The 16352-nt window shown below is 42.1% G+C and overlaps 1 long non-coding RNA gene across 3 annotated transcripts in view; it reads left to right on the plus strand.

Moving 5' to 3' along the window:
* Positions 1 to 16352, plus strand: part of LOC138716214 (uncharacterized) — a 143871-nt gene that overhangs the window by 79072 nt on the left and 48447 nt on the right. For 2 of the 3 annotated variants that reach the window (XR_011336589.1, XR_011336588.1), the window contains exons 6-7: positions 10418 to 10528; positions 12249 to 12389. This is a non-coding gene — a long non-coding RNA (uncharacterized lncRNA). Of the gene's footprint in view, positions 1 to 8515; positions 9439 to 10417; positions 10529 to 12248; positions 12390 to 16352 lie in introns of those variants that run through there. The other variant, XR_011336590.1, reaches the window with a different exon arrangement.

A 16352-nucleotide genomic window follows, 5' to 3' on the forward strand; every position in this document is an offset into this window, starting at 1 on the left:
TAGAGAGCAGGGAGAGAGTAAAGGGGACAGAGTGTGCATAGAGGGGACAGAGACAAGTCAGAGAGGCAGGGAGAGACCAGAGGGGACAGAAATAACACAGAGGGAACAGAGATAGGACAGAGTGGGCAGGGAGAGACTATAGGGGACAGAAAGTACATAGAGGGAACAGAGAAGTCAGAGAGGGCAGGAAGAGACTAGAGGGGACAGAGAGAACATAGAGGGAACAGAGATAAGGCAGAGAGAGCTGTGAGAGACTATAGGGGACAGAAAGAACGTAGAGGGAACAGAAGATAAGTCAGAGAGGGCAGGGAGAGACTACAAGGGACACAAAGAAATCAGAGGGAACAGAGATAAGTCAGAGAGGGCAGGGAGAGACTAAAAGGAATACAAAGAACACAGAGGGAGCAGAGATAAGACATAGAGGGTAGGGAGAGACTAAAGCGAATAGAAAGAACACAGAAGTGGCAGAGATAAGACGGAAGGGGCATGGGTAGACTAAAGTGGAGAGAAAGAACACAGACGGAGCAGAGATACGACTGGGAGGGCAGGGCGAGACTAGAGGGGACAGAGAGAACATAGAGGGATCTGTGATAAGACAGTGAGTGCATGGGGAGTCTAGAGTGGACACAAGGAACATAGAGGGAACAGAGATAAGTTAGAGAGGGGAAGGGAGAGACTAGAGGGGACAGAAAGAACACAAGTTATAGAGATAAGTGAGAGAGGCAGGGAGAGACTAGAGGGGACAGAAAGAACACAGATGGAACAGAGATAAGTCAGAGAGGGCAGTGAGAGACTAGATAGGACAGAAAGAACATAGAGGGAACAGATATTATTCAGAGAGGGCAGGGAGAGACTAGAGGGGACAGAAAGAACACAGAGGGAACAGAGGTAAGACAGAGAGGTCAGGGAGAGACTATAGGGGACAGGAAGACCATAGAGGGAACAGGGATATGTCAGAGAGGGCAGGGAGAGACCAGAGGGGACAGAAAGAACACGGAGGGAAATGAAATAAGACAGAGAGTGCAGGGAGAGACTTTAGGGGACAGAAAGGAAATTGAGGGAACAGAGATAAGAGAGACAGGGCAGGGATAGGCTATAGGGGACATAAGATCATAGAGGGAACAGAGATAAGTCAGAGAGGGCAGGGAGAGACCAGAGGGGACAGAAAGAACATAGGGGGAACTGAGACAATACAGAGAGGGCAGGGAGAGTCTATAGGGGACAGAAAAAACATAGAGGGAATAGAGATAAGACAGAGAGAGCTGGGAGAGACTACAGGGGACAGAAAAACACGGAGGGAACAGAGATAAGTCATAGAAGGCAGGGAGAGACAAGAGGGGACACAAAGAACTTAGTGGAACAGAGATAAGACAGAGAGGGCAGGGGAGACTATAGGGGACAGAAAGAACATAGAGGAACAGAGATAAATCAGAGAGGGCAGGGAGAGACTAGAGGGGACAGGAAGAACAGAGATTAGTCAGAGAGGGCAGGGAGAGACCAGAGGGGACAGAAAGCACACAGAGGGAACAGAGGTAAGACAGAGGAAAGTGAGAGACCAGAGGGGACAGAAAAAAACATAGAGGGAACAGAGATAAGTCACAGAGGGCAGGGAGAGACCATAGGGGACAGAAAGAACACAGAGGGAACAGAGATAAGACAGAGGGGGCAGGGAGAGACCAGAGGGGACAGAAGGACATAGAGGGAACAGAGATAAGACAGAGAGGGCAGGGAGAGACTATAGGGGACAGAAAGAACATATAGGGAACAGAGATAAGTCAGAGTGTGCAGGGGAGACTAGAGGGGACAGAGAGAACATAGAGGGATCAGAGAGAAATCAGAGATGGCAGGGAGAGACTAGAGAGGATAGAGAGAACATTGACGGAACAGAGATAAGTAAGAGAGTGCTGGGATTGACTAAAGGGAATAGAAAGAATACTGAAGGAGCAGAGATATGACAGAAGGCAGGGAGTGACTAAAGGGAGTAGAAATAACACAGAGGGAGCAGAGATAAGACAGAGAGGGCAGGGAGAGATTGAAGGGAATAGAAAGAATACAGTGGGAGCAGAGATAAGAGAGAGGGGGCATGGGGAGACTAAATTGAAGAGAAAGAACACAGAGGCAGCAGAGATAAGACAGAGAGGGCTGGGAGAGACTAGAGAGGACAGAGACAACATAGACGGAACAGAGATAAGTCAGAGAGTGCAGGTAGATTCTAAAGGGAATAGAGATAACACAAAGGGATCAGAGATAAGACAGAGAGGGCAGGGAGAGACTAAATGGAATAGAAAGAACACAGAGGGTGCAGGGAAAAGACAGAGAGGGCAGGGAGAGACCAGGGGGGACAGAAAGTACATATAGGGAACACAGATGTGTCGGAGAGTGCAGGGAGAGACCAGAGTAGACAGAAAGAACACAGATTGAACTGAGATAAGACAGAGAGTGCAGGGAGAGACTACAGGGTTCAGAAAGCATACAGAGGGAACAGAGATAAGTCAGAGAGAGCAGGGAGAGACTAGCTGGGACTGAAAGAACACAGAGGGAACAGAGATAAGTCAGAGAAGGCAGGGAGAGACCAGAGGGGACAGAAAGAACATATAGGAAACACAGATGGGTCAGAGAGTGCAGGGAGAGACCATAGGGGACAGAAAGAACACAGATGGAACAGAGATAAGTCAGAGAGGGCAGGGAGAGACCAGAGGGGACAGAAAGAACACAGAGGGAACAGAGATAAGTCAGAGAGGGCAGGGAGAGACCAGAGGGGACAGAAAGAACATATAGGAAACACAGATGGGTCAGAGAGTGCAGGGAGAGACCATAGGGGACAGAAAGAACACAGATGGAACAGAGATAAGACAGAGAGTGCAGGGAGAGACTACAGGGGACAGAAAGAACACATTGGGAACAGAGATAAGTCAGACAGGGCAGGGAGAGACGAGAGGGACAGAAAGAACACAGAGGGAACAGAGATAAGACAGAGGGCAGGGAGAGACCAGAGGGGAAAAAAAAACATAGAGGGAAAAGAGATAAGTGACAGAGAGAGGGCAGGGGGAGACCAGAGGGGACAGAATGAACACAGTTGTAACAGAGATAAGACAGACAGGGCAGGGAGAGACTAGAGAGGACAGAGAGAACATAGACGGAACAGAGATAAGTTAGAGAGTGCAGGGAGAGACTAAAGGGAATAGAAAGAATACAGAGGGAGCAGAGATAAGACAGAGAGTGCATGGAGAGACTAAAGGGAGTAGAAAGAACACAGAGGGAGCAGAGATAAGACAGAGAGTGCAGGGTGAGAGTGAAGGTAATAGAAAGAATTCAGAGAGAGCAGAGATGAGGCAGAGGGGGCATGGGGAGACTAAATTGAAGAGAAAGAACACAGAGGGAACAGAGATAAGACAGAGAGGGCTGGGAGAGACTAGAGAGGACAGAGAGAACATAGACGGCACAGAGATAAGTCAGAGAGTGCAGGTAGAGCCTAAAGGGAATAGAGAGAACACAGAGGGTTCAGAGAAAAGACAGAGAGGGCAGGGAGAGACTAAATGGTATAGAAAGAAGACAGAGGGAGCAGAGAAAAGACAGAGGGGGAAAGGAGAGACTGAAGGGGATAGAAAGAACACAGAGGGAGGAGAGATAATACAGAGAGGGCAGGGAGAGACTCAAGGGAATAGAAAGAACACAGAGGGAGGAGAGATAAGACAGAGGGGGCATGGGGACCCTAAAGTGAAGAGAAAGAACACAGAGGGAGCAGAGGTAAGACAGAGAGGGCAGGGAGAGACTAAAGGGAATAGAATGAACACAGACGGAGCAGAGTTAAGACAGAGAGTGTAGGGAGAGACCAGAGGGGACAGAGAGAACATTGAGGAACAGAGGGATGACTGAGAGGGCAGGGAGATATTAGGGGGGATAGAATGTACACAGAGGGAACAGAGATAAGGCAGAGAGACCTGGGATAGACTAGATGGGGGGAGAAAGAACAAAGAGGGAACAGAGAGACGAAGAGAGGGCAGGGAGAGATTAGAGGGGACAGAAAGAATATAGATTGAACAGAGATAAGACAGAGAGGGCAGGGAAGACTAGAGGGGCAGAATTAGCTCAGATGGAACAGAGATAAGACAGAGAGGGACATGGAGAAACCAGAGGGGACAGGATGAACACAGACTGAACAGAGAGGAATAGAAGGGACAGGGAGAGACCAGAAGGGACAAGAAGAACACACAGGGAACGAAGAGAGGGCAGAAGGGACAGGGAGAGACCAGTGGGGACAGGAGGAAGACAGAGGTGTCAGAGAGAAAATAGAGGGGTCAGGGAGAACACAGAGGGGATAGAGATAAGTCAGAGAGTGCAGGGAGAGACTAGAGGTGACAGAAAGAACAGAGAGGGAACAGAGATAACCAGAGAGGGCATGGAGAGACCAGAGGGGACAGAAAGAACAGAGAGGGCAGGGAGTGACTATAGGGAGTAGAAAGGACACATAGGGACAGAGATAAGTCAGAGAGTGCAGGGAGATACTAGAGTGGACAGAGAGAACGTAGAGGGATCAGAGACAAGGCAGAGAGGGCAGGGAGAGACTAGAGAGGACAGAGAGTACATAGGCGGAACAGAGATATGTCGGAGAGTGCAGTGAGGGACTAAAGGGGATAGAAAGAACACAGAGGTTGCAGAGATAAGACAGAGAGGGGAGGGAGAGAATAAAGGGAATAGAAAGAACACAGATGGAGCAGAGATAAGACAGAGAGGGCAGGGAGAGACTGAAAGGAATAGAAAGAACACAGAGGGAGCAGAGATAACACAGAGAGGCTAAGGATAGACTGAAGGGAATAGAAAGAACAGAGAGGGAGCAGAGATAAGACTGAGATGGCAGGGAGAGACTGAAGGGAATAGAAAGAACACAGAGGGAGCAGAAATAAGATAGAGGGGGCATGGGGAGACTAAAGTGAAGAGAAAGAACACAGATGGAGCAGAGATAAGACAGAGAGGGCGGGGAGAGACTAAAGGAAATAGAATGAACTCAGAGGGAGCAGGGATAAGACAGAGAGGGAAGGGAGAGTCTAAAGGGAAGAGGAAGAGCACATAGAGAACAGAGATAAGTCAGAGAGGGCAGGGAGAGGCTAAAGGGAATAGAAAGAACACAGAGGGAGCAGAGATAAGACAGAGAGGGTTGGGAGAGACCAGAGGGGACAGAAAGAACATAGAGGAATAGAGGGAAGACAGAGAGGGCAGGGAGATATTATGGGGGACAGAGAGAACACGGAGGGAACAGAGATAATGCAGAGTGGGCAGGGAGAGACAAGAGGGGAGAGAAAGAACACAGAGGGAACAGAGAGAATACAGAGGGGGCAGGGAGAGATTAGAGTGGACAGAAAGAACATAGGGGGAACAGAGATAAGACAGAGAGGGCAGGGAAGACTAGAGGGGACAGAATGAACTGAGTTGGAACAGAGATAAGTCAGAGCAGGTCAGGGAGAGACCAGAGGGGACAGAGAGAAATAGAAGGGACAGGGAGAGACCAGAGGGAACATGAAGAACACGGAAGGAACATAGAAGAGGCAGAAGGGACGGGGAGAGACCAGAGGGGACAGGAAGAAGACAGAGGGGATAGAGAGAAGATATAGGGGTCAGGGAGAATACAGAGGGGACAGAGAGAGAGCAGAGGGGTCAGGAAGAAGACAGAAGGAACAGAGAGTAGATAGAGGGGACAGGGATAGGCCAGATGGGACAGGAAGAACACAGAGGGGACAGGGAGAGACCAGAGGGAACAGGAAGAACACAGAGGGGTCAGAGAGGAGACAAAAGGGACAGGGTGTGACCAGAGGGGACTAGGAAGATCACAGGGGTAACATAGAGAATATAAAGGGGAGAGGGATAGGCCAGAGAGGACAGGAAGAACACAGAGGGAACAGAGAGAAGATAGAAGGGCCAGGGAGAATCCAGAGGGGAGAGGAAGAACACAGAGGGAACAGAGATAAGAGAAAGGGGGACAGGGAGAGACGAGAGGGGACAGGAAGCACACAGAGGGGACAGAGATAAGACAGAAGGGACAGGGAGAGACCAGAGGGGACAGGAAGAACACAGAGGGAACAGAGAGAAGACAGAAGGGACAGGGAGAGGACAGAGGGGACAGAGAGTAGACAGAAGGGACAGGGTGAGTATGGAGGGGACAGGAGCAACACAGAGGAAACAGAGATATGGCAGAAAGGGACTGGGAGAGACGAGAGGGGACAGGAAGAACACAGAGGGAACAGAGAGAAGAGAGAAGGGACAGGAAAAACAGAGGGAACAGAGAGAAGACAGAAGGGACAGGGAGAGACCAGTGGAGACAGGAAGAAAACAGAGGGGATACAGTGAAGACAGAGGGGCCAGGGGAGACAAGAGGGGACAGGAAAAACACGGACGTGTCAGGGAGAGACCAGAGGGGACAGGAAGAACACAGATGGAACAAAGAGAAGACAGAAGGGACAGGGAGAAACCAGAGGGTACAGGAAGAGCACATAGGGAACAGAGATAAGACTGAGAGGTACAGGGAAAGACCAATGGGGACAGGAAGAACACTGTGGGGACAGAGAGAAGACAGAAGGGAGAGGGAGGGACCATAGGGGACAGGAAGAACACAGAGGGAACAGAGATAAGTCTGAGAGGGATTGGGAGAGAGCAGAGGGGACAAGAAGAAGAGGGAACAGAGATAAGAGAGAAGGGACAGGGAGTGACCAGAGGGGTTAGGAAGAACACAGAGGGAAGAGAGAGAGAGAAAGAAAGGGGGCATCGAGAGACGATAGGGGACAGGGAAAACTTAGAGGAGAGAGAGAGAGAGAGAGAGAGAGAGAGAGAGAGAAGACACAGGATAGAGAGGGGACAGGTAGGTACAATTTGGGACAGGGAGAGACCCTAGGGGACAAGCAGAACTCAGTGGGAACAGAGTTAAGTCAGAGGAGTCAGGGAGGGACCAGAGAACACAGTAGTCATGGACGTATGTGATCTTACAGAGTGGAGGACTTGACCTTAGTTATCAGAAGCAAGTAGAATTTGCAATGTAATGTAATGTAAGTGATAACAAGAATATCTCTATGTCAGTACACTTAAGGAAAGTGTAAGGTCAAACAGGGATGGAGAAAATAATTTAAATACAGATATACTGTATATTTGAATATATTGCAAATTATATATATTGTAGTAAATATATACATATGTTGCCGAGTGTACCTTTTTTTAGAAGCAGATGTCATTATTTTGTACATTTCTACTTTTCTACTTTGGGCTAATATGCTAGTATACAAATATTCTAAATCTCTCCCTTCCCCCATTTTTTTTACAAGTAAAGTTTTGTCGATTTAGGCTATATAAATGTCAGTTTCGAGCATTGTTATGTTAAGAGTAAGGAAGTAAGAGTTCGTCGACTCTCCTTATTGTGTATGTATATGAGTTTAGTAAAGGGTAAGCTACCGCAGTTAATAGGTGAATACAAAATGCTTTTTGAGGGGTAATAGGGAACAGAAGGTTCCCAAGTAATTTTTTTTTTTTTTTTTCCTCCATCACTCCCCCCTCCCGCGTGATTATAAATATGTGAGAATTGTTGGAAGAGGAAATATATAGATATATTTGTATTGTAAAGCATTCTGAAATTTGAAAAGTGCAAAAGGGGCCTCTTCGTGTTATTCCTTCCACTTCCTGTACACTCCAGACTGCTGAGGCTTGATTGCTTCAACCTGTCGTCAGGCTGCTGGTGCTTTATCAGCGCCTGCTGCCTTCAGACTGCTGGTGCAACATTGCTCCTGCTGTCTTTCATCGTGTACTAGGGTTAGAAGGCGAAGAGGGTGAGATATGCCCGGGACGCAAATATCGATACGTGGATTATAGGCCAACCACTTGCATACAATATCTGTATTTCACGAGGGGTGAGTGTTCTGCAGCCGTATATATACGGCAGTATTGGGTCACGGGTACGCTTGCGAGTAGTTATGAATATGTTACAATAAAAAATTATAATAACTCTATACTATATTTTGAATGAATAATTATGATTTCTTATTATTATATCTATCAAATGAGACTTAAATAGGTGCATAATTTGAAAATTTCGGAAGAGCTCCAGTTATGTACGGTAATATGTACTTACACCGTTTTAGCACAAATATCGGTAACAAGCAAGCATGGGTTGGATACGAGTGTGACGTAGTTGAGAATTATTTTGGTCGTTTACGTATCATCACGCAAAAAGGACTTACGTGACTGCCGTGTATCACTATAGCTAAGCTCAAATGGAATGTCGAATATATTTTAATTAATATGCCTAAACTCATCGTTATTTGGGAAACGCGGGGAGAATCGTGTTACATTTCTAATGTCGAAATGTTTTACTACCTAATAGAGTAGGCTACAGTCGTATATTTCTAGTAGGTTATATTACGACGCTATCAACATCTCAGATTATTTGGCGTCTGTAGCATTATATGAAAAGATTAATTTTTTCTTGTTTTTTTTTTTTTTTGTAGTGGTGTATTATTTCACGACACTATATCAACATCTCAGGTTATTTAGCGTCTGCAGTCATATAAAAGGAGTGATTTTTTAGTGGCTTGTTTTAGGACGCTGTATCAACATCTGAGGTTATTTATATTTAGCATCTGAATGAAATTAAGGTGATAATGTCGGTGAAATGAGTCCCGGGATAGTTACCCAGCATTTGCTCATAGTGGGTTGAGGGAAAACCCCGGAAAAAACCTAAACTTGCCCTGACCGGGATTCGAACCCGGGGCACCTGGTTTCGCGGTGATCAAAAGAGTAATACAAGATACACTGGGTTAACTACAAAACAATACTGCATAATGGTATGTTTCGTTTAAAACATACGATATTCTTCTCCTGTACTTGTGGTGATGTAATTGTTGTAATATTTATTAATTGTTATCAATTTCTTTGTATCACTTTTTTTTTTTAATTCCCGCACTTGACTCGCACGAGGAAGAAAAGGTTTGCCAACAACATTCAGATTATTTATGAAATATCCAATGGAGTTTGGTTTGTAGCAGTCAGTGTTCACTTTTTATAGGAAGTTATGTTTCTTTACGAAGGAGGGTTTATTGCAAGAAATGATGACATCATTCAAGAATTATAAGATGAGCATAAGCTGATTTACAATACCCATTACAATATTGCAAGTTGTACTTTTTTTTTGGCCGTCTACTTCTTTTGCTCCAATAGGGTTGGCAACACTGATATCACTATGTCTTAAGTAAAATCACGGATGAATATATAATATTATAATAATATATAATATAATATTATATATTTATCCATGAGTAAAATAGTAGACATCATAATATGTAATTTTTTTTTACAAAAACTTATGAAGTTTTGAGTGCAATATGAAAATGGCTGACTTACGTTAGGTGCGTAATTTTATTGTGCTGTGTTTTTTGGAATAGAAAATGGTTATAAGTATGTCAGGTAAGAATATTTTTAGGATTGTGAGAGTTATAAATGAGTTCGAAGTATTTGAGAAACTGTTGAAGTAAAACAGGAATTGAAGGGCTTGGGGCAATATAGTGACAAGCCACTATGAAATTTTACAGGAAAACAACTCTTAAAGATTTAATACTTACGGGTTGTTTTCCTGTAAAATTTGAGTGTGGCTTATCACTGTATTGCCCCAAGCCCTTCAATTGTACAATATAATGTACCGGTAGTGTTTCGGAATAACGTCCCCCCCCGCCAATCTTAGAACTGTTAGAATATGATGTTAAGTGTTTCCATAAAATGAAACAGACTACATGAAATCCACAGACCTTTGGTGATAGGCGAGACTTAACGTATCTCGTCGATATGGACTCTGTGGTCACTGGCCCACGTTTCGATCACCATCTGCAAGAATTCATGTGGCGGCAATATTTTGCATTTCGGACTATGTTTATTTATTTTGGAATTGAATTCAGGCCTTGTGCACTTGGCGAAATGAAAATATTGTAAGCCTCCGGTGTGGCTGATTCTGTTAAAGGTGCTTGCCTGCTGGACCGAAGTAGCACTCGGGGGCGGGTTCGATCCTCGCTTGGGCTGATTACCTGGTTGGGTTTTTTTTCCGAGGTTTTTCCGAACCGTAAGGTGAATGCCAGGTAATGTGACGAATCCTCGGCGTCATGTCGCCAAATACCATCTCGCTATCACCAATCTCATCGACGCTAAATAACCCAGTGGTTGATGTAGCGTCGTTAAATAACGAACTTAAAAAAAGAGAAGATATTGTAAAATTGTAAGACGTTAATCAGCATTACTAGTTCCAACAGTTCTAACACGATGGGGGAGGGGATATTCCAGTATTACGAATTCTAACAGTTCTAAAAAGGTGGGGGGGGGGATATTCCGAAACTGTACCAATATAGAATGTAGATTGCATTTAAGATTGAGATGATATGTTGAAATTTGTTTACAGATTGTAGGCTTACATGGACTTGTGGAGGATGATTGCTTCTGCTTTTCCCGAGACCGATGAGGATTGTATGAAAATTTGAAAGATTTCTGAGAGGAAGGTTGTATGTTTAAGGTAGGATTGTAAACTATTGGAATGAAAGAGATGTATATAAATGATTGTGTCTAGGCATATATTTAGAAATTGTTATGAAGATAATGAGTGAGGAGTTTTGCTCGGTTTTGTTTCTACTTTTGTAGATTATGAAATTTGTTATGAAGGAAAATTTGTTATGAAGGAAAATTTGTTATGAAGGAAATGAGTGTGAGAAGTTTTGCTCGGTTTTGTTTCCACTTTTCTAGATTATGAAATTTGTTATGAAGGAAATGAGTATGAGGAGTTTTGCTCGGTTTTGTTTCGACTTTTCTAGATTATGAAATTTGTTATGAAGGAAATGAGTGTGGAGAGTTTTGCTCGGTTTTGTTTCCACTTTTCTAGATTATGAAATTTGTTATGAAGGAAATGAGTGTGAGGAGTTTTGCTCGGTTTTGTTTCCACTTTTCTAGATTATGAAATTTGTTATGAAGGAAATGAGTGTGAGGAGTTTTGCTCGGTTTTGTTTCCACTTTGATAGATGATGACTGTGTGATATTTTAGGAATAGGTACCAAATAATTGCGTAGATTACAGATTACAATGTGTTAAAAATTTTAATGACAATATTAAAGTAAATAGTAAAGAATTAAGACAATTTACACTAGATGATTGTTAAGTGTTCCTCTTCGTAAAGATGTCACCTATAACTTCCAATGATCGAAGGACTTTTTCTAACAAGCTCAGGAACTTGACTTGCTTCCTACTGTCTCACGTTCATGGTCGAGGCTCTAGAAGAGATCAGGTTACAATGATGTTAGTGTAATCCACATTTATGTGGCGTTCTCTACATTGTGATTAAGCCGCGATCAATATAAATATCTTAATAGCTATTGTCTATCATTTGATATTTTGGTAATTTGCTAGGAGACGTCGTTACATATAAACCACTTTTACACTAAACCTAAAATTTGTTTTTGCAAGATATACTAAAACCTACCCTAACCTAACCTAACCTAACCTAACCTTTCCTGAATCTGTGACCTTACATTATTTTAGGGTTTTAGTATACTTTGCACACACATAATTTAAGTTTAGTGTAAACGTGGTCTGTGTGCAACGACATCTCCTAGCAAATTATACTTCTTAGTGATGTAGCCAATTTCTTTTTCTCTTCCATATCAGTTTCAGCATTATTCTTTCTTAACCCACTCTTTCTAGCACAGCTTCATTTCTTATTCTGCCTGTCCATTTGGTACGCTTCATTCTTCTCCATATCCACATTTCAAATGCTTGTAGTCATTTTTTTTTTTTTTTAATTCTTCGTAATGTCAATGTTTCTGCTCCCATACAATGCGACACTCCACACAAAGTGGTTCAATAGTCTCTTACTTATATTTCCAGAGGTACGCACTTACGTGGGAGATGCTGTTTTTTTTTTTTTTAATAAGCTTCCTTTGACTTTTTGACAGCAGTTCATGTTATTACTTACAGTACATTTCAAGCATTTAAAGCTGTCCACTTTTTCTACTGCCTCATTTCGAATTCGTACATTTACCTTCTTTATTTTTCTTTCGATAATGAATGTAGAAAATATGAAAATTAATATGGCCTGTAAATTCTACCATGCACTCTACTAATGTAAATTACATATTATTTACTGAATGAGTGCATACGAAGTTTCATGCTTGTCATACTCTAGCAATGAAATGGCATTAGAATATTTTTAAAATTATTATAAACATGGTTCGATACTATTTCAGGTTCCACCATAAGGACAACATTTCCCGAAATATCAGATGTCTTCTGTTGATACTTCTCTTTCCTGCACATCGGATAACTCTACGTCGACAAGCTTCAACGTCCAGTCTGACATGGTTGGGATGCAGAGGATTTCAATAATAGTGAGATTGCACATTTTATTTGCTTTATTTTCATAAACCACTACAGGCAAGGTGGTTGTAGTTTCGTTGTAATGGTTTAGTATGTAAGCGTCAAGCTGTATGGCCTGATTAGAGATGTCAGGGCATAGTGCATTGTTGTGTTTTGTTATGCTTTTCTTCCCGTTCTCGTCGTTTGTCAGGATTGTTAGCATAGGCAGAGAGAGAGAGAGAGAGAGAGAGAGAGAGAGAGAACCGTTTCCTTGGGGGGGGGGGGGCAAAGCAAAAAGAATTCCGATATAACGAGATTATGGGGGGACATCATTTAGCTCCTCCTCCCCCCGTTTTAGCTTGACCTTGGTACAGTATATCGGAATATGATCATTTAATAAAGGTATTATTCAGAGATTTCAAAAAGGCATATGACTCGGTTAAGAGGGAAGTATTATATGATATTCTTATTGAATTTGGTATTCCCAAGAAACTAGTTTGATTAATTAAAATGTGTCTCAGTGAAACATACAGCAGAGTCCGTATAGGTCAGTTTCTATCTGATGCTTTTCCAATTCACTGCGGGCTAAAGCAGGGAGATGCACTATCACCTTTACTTTTTAACTTCACTCTAGAATATGCCATTAGGAAAGTTCAGGATAACAGGCAGGGTTTGGAATTGAACAGGTTACATCAGCTTCTTGTCTATGCGGATGATGTGAATATGTTAGGAGAAAATACACAAATGATTAGGTAAAATACGGAAATTTTACTTGAAGCAAGTAAAGCGATCGGTTTGGAAGTAAATCCCGTAAAGACAAAATATATGATTATGTCTCGTGACCAGAATATTGTACGAAATGGAACTATAAAAATTGGAAATTTATCCTTCGAAGAGGCAGAAAAATTCAAATATCTTGGAGCAACAGTAACAAATATAAATGACACTCGGGAGGAAATTAAACGCAAAATAAATATGGGAAATGCGTGTTATTATTCGGTTGAGAAGCTCTTATCATCCAGTCTGCTGTCCAAAAATCTGAAAGTTAGAATTTATAAAACAGTTATATTACCGAATAATACAGACTTAGTGTGCACTCAAATGTTGGTTGCTTGATGGTTGTCAGCCCACTTTGAGGTCTGTGGATATAGAGGGAAAAATTGGATCGGTGTCGGGTAGAGTTCCCGGGTAGCTCAGTGGGAGAGCGTTGGTACGTTTAATCAAAGGTCCCGGGTTCGATACCCGGCCCCGGAACAATTTTTCCCTCGAAATTATTCAAATTAACTTTACAGGGAGTTATTCCTGAAAGCTTAATTTGCATAATACACGTCGCTGTACGTAACAGAAAACCACAATTTAAAGTCGCACAGAGTTAGTGTGCACTCAAATGTTGGTTGCTTGACGGTTCTCAGCCCACTTTGAGGTCTGTGGATATAGAGGGAAAAATTGGATCGGTGTCAGGTAGAGTTCCCGGGTAGCTCAGTGGTACGTTTAACGAAAGGTCCCGGGTTCGATACCCGGCCCCGGAACAATTTTTCCCTCGAAATTATTCAAATTAACTTTACAGGGAGTTATTCCTGAAAGCTTAATTTGCAGTTATATTATCGGTTGTTCTTTATGGTTGTGAAACTTGGACTCTCACTTTGAGAGAGGAACATAGGTTAAGGATGTTTGAGAATAAGGTGCTTAGGAAAATATTTGGGGCTAAGCGGGATGAAGTTACAGGAGAATGGAGAAAGTTACACAACACAGAACTGCACGCATTGTATTCTTCACCTGACATAATTAGGAACATTAAATCCAGACGTTTGAGATGGGCAGGGCATGTAGCACGTATGGGCGAATCCAGAAATGCATATAGAGTGTTAGTTGGGAGACCGGAGGAAAAAAGACCTTTAGGGAGGCCGAGACGTAGCTGGGAGGATAATATTAAAATGAATTTGAGGGAGGTGGGGTATGATGATAGAGACTGGATTAATCTTTCACAGGATAGGTACCGCTGGCGGGCTTATGTGAGGGCGGCAATAAACCTTCGGGTTCCTTAAAAGCCATTTGTAAGTAAATAAGTAAGTAAGTAATAAAGGTATTGTAAAATAAAGTAAAATTGTAACAAAATACGAGTATAAAGACAATGTCACTTTTTTTTCCTCTTGTACAGAGGAGGGACCTGAAGCTTTCCACTGCAGCTTGAGGCTTATTGTGCTTACCTCTTCTATTCTGTGAATGATTGGGTAGCCGAACAGCTGCGCTCTTGTACAAGTCCAGCATGGTGCACCGTGAACTTAACCTGGGCTATTATATGGATGATATGTGAATTAATGATGGCGAAATGAGTCCGAGATCCAACACCGAAAATTACCCAGTAATTATACTTCAATTGGTTGAGGAAAAACCCCAACGAAGTAACGTGTCCCACCGAAAATTACGCAGCAATTATACTTCAATTGGTTGAGGAAAAACCCCAACGAAGTAACGTGTCCCAACCAGGATTTGAACCTAGGCCCGCTTGTTTCAAGGTCAGACGTGCTAACCATTACTTCACAGCAGTGGACGAATTTTACATTTACTTTAAGATATCATAAGAAATGTAAATTCCAATTATTTTATTTAACCTCGTCTTTAAGTTTACACATTGTACCGAGATCACTTTTCTTTTTTCTGAATTGTTGTGCAGTATGTTATTCATATTTCTCTAAGTGGCTGCTTGAATACCTGCAGAGTTCTAACACATCAGTACAGACTATTACAAAAAACATTACAGTGCTTCCATTCCTTAAATGAGGTATAGAAATTCTTATACGTTGAGAAATTTAAAATAAATATTATAGTCCAGACACATGGTCAGAAGATATCAATTCGTGAATAAAATTTAAGCACAGAAACTTAATCGTAAACAAAAGTAAGAAAAATCTTTTGAAATCAATATTTTGTAATGTTAATAGAGAAATAAAAGAGTTCGACCAAGTTTGGGGGGGGGGGGGACAGTGCCCCGTCATACTCTGCCTATGATTGTTAGGGCTCAGGATTTGAGGATGTTAGATATAAGACCGTACTGATGTGCTGAGTTGAATCGGCAACGATGTGGTTCAGCTAAAGGCAAAGTAAGGCAAGGGTATGAGGAGGTCACGCATTGATTTTTCCAACTTTTAATAATTTTCGGTAAATATTTCTAAAAACATCTTTTCTAGGCCTTTTTTTAAACTTATCAATTTCGACGTATTCTGTTAAAAGTGATGGATAGGCTACATTAAAAAAAAAAAACATCGGAAAAACTTCCTGTCATAGCCTCTACTGATAGTCTAATCCAGGGATAAAAATAATTACACCATTGACGTCAGTTCGATTACAGCACCTTCAATCGAAATTAATTACGTAATATTAAATAAAAACGATATAGTGCGCCAGTTTCTCTTCAATAATTAACAATTAATTTTAATTATGTTCCGATCATTTGGGCCAAATTAAATTTACATCTTGGATTCAGCACTCCCAAAGTAATCTAAATACACACTGTCCGCTCTGAATGAAGAAAGGTATTTTTCCAAATAGTTACCTAAGGAATAGATTTCGGAAGAGAATGCTAATGTCCATTCCAATGGGAGTGCACAATAAGCCTTTTAGGCTGAAATACAGGAGGTCTTTAAAATTCCTTAAAAACCCCTTGTAACCTAATTTTGTTTAGAGAGAAGGATTTGATTAAATCATCAGCCCTCCAGTGAGTGTGACCACAAGGATTCTTAATACAGAGCAGTTATTTTTTAAATCGTTAATTAAGTTAAAAAAAACTATTAAATCTTGAATTTGGAATTCTTTTGGTGCCAAAATGTCATATTGACACAATTATATTTGTTGAAAATGTAAATGATATTGGATGATATATAAGAAGTCCCTAAGAATTTGTAATAGGATATTTTGTATTTGAAAGACTTTGAATTTTAATTCTGCTAATAGTTTGTAGGTAGAGTATGGAAGGGAATCTCTCGTTCCAAATAATA

Source organism: Periplaneta americana, chromosome 16, assembly GCF_040183065.1.
Source record: "Periplaneta americana isolate PAMFEO1 chromosome 16, P.americana_PAMFEO1_priV1, whole genome shotgun sequence".
NCBI lineage: Eukaryota > Metazoa > Arthropoda > Insecta > Blattodea > Blattidae > Periplaneta > Periplaneta americana.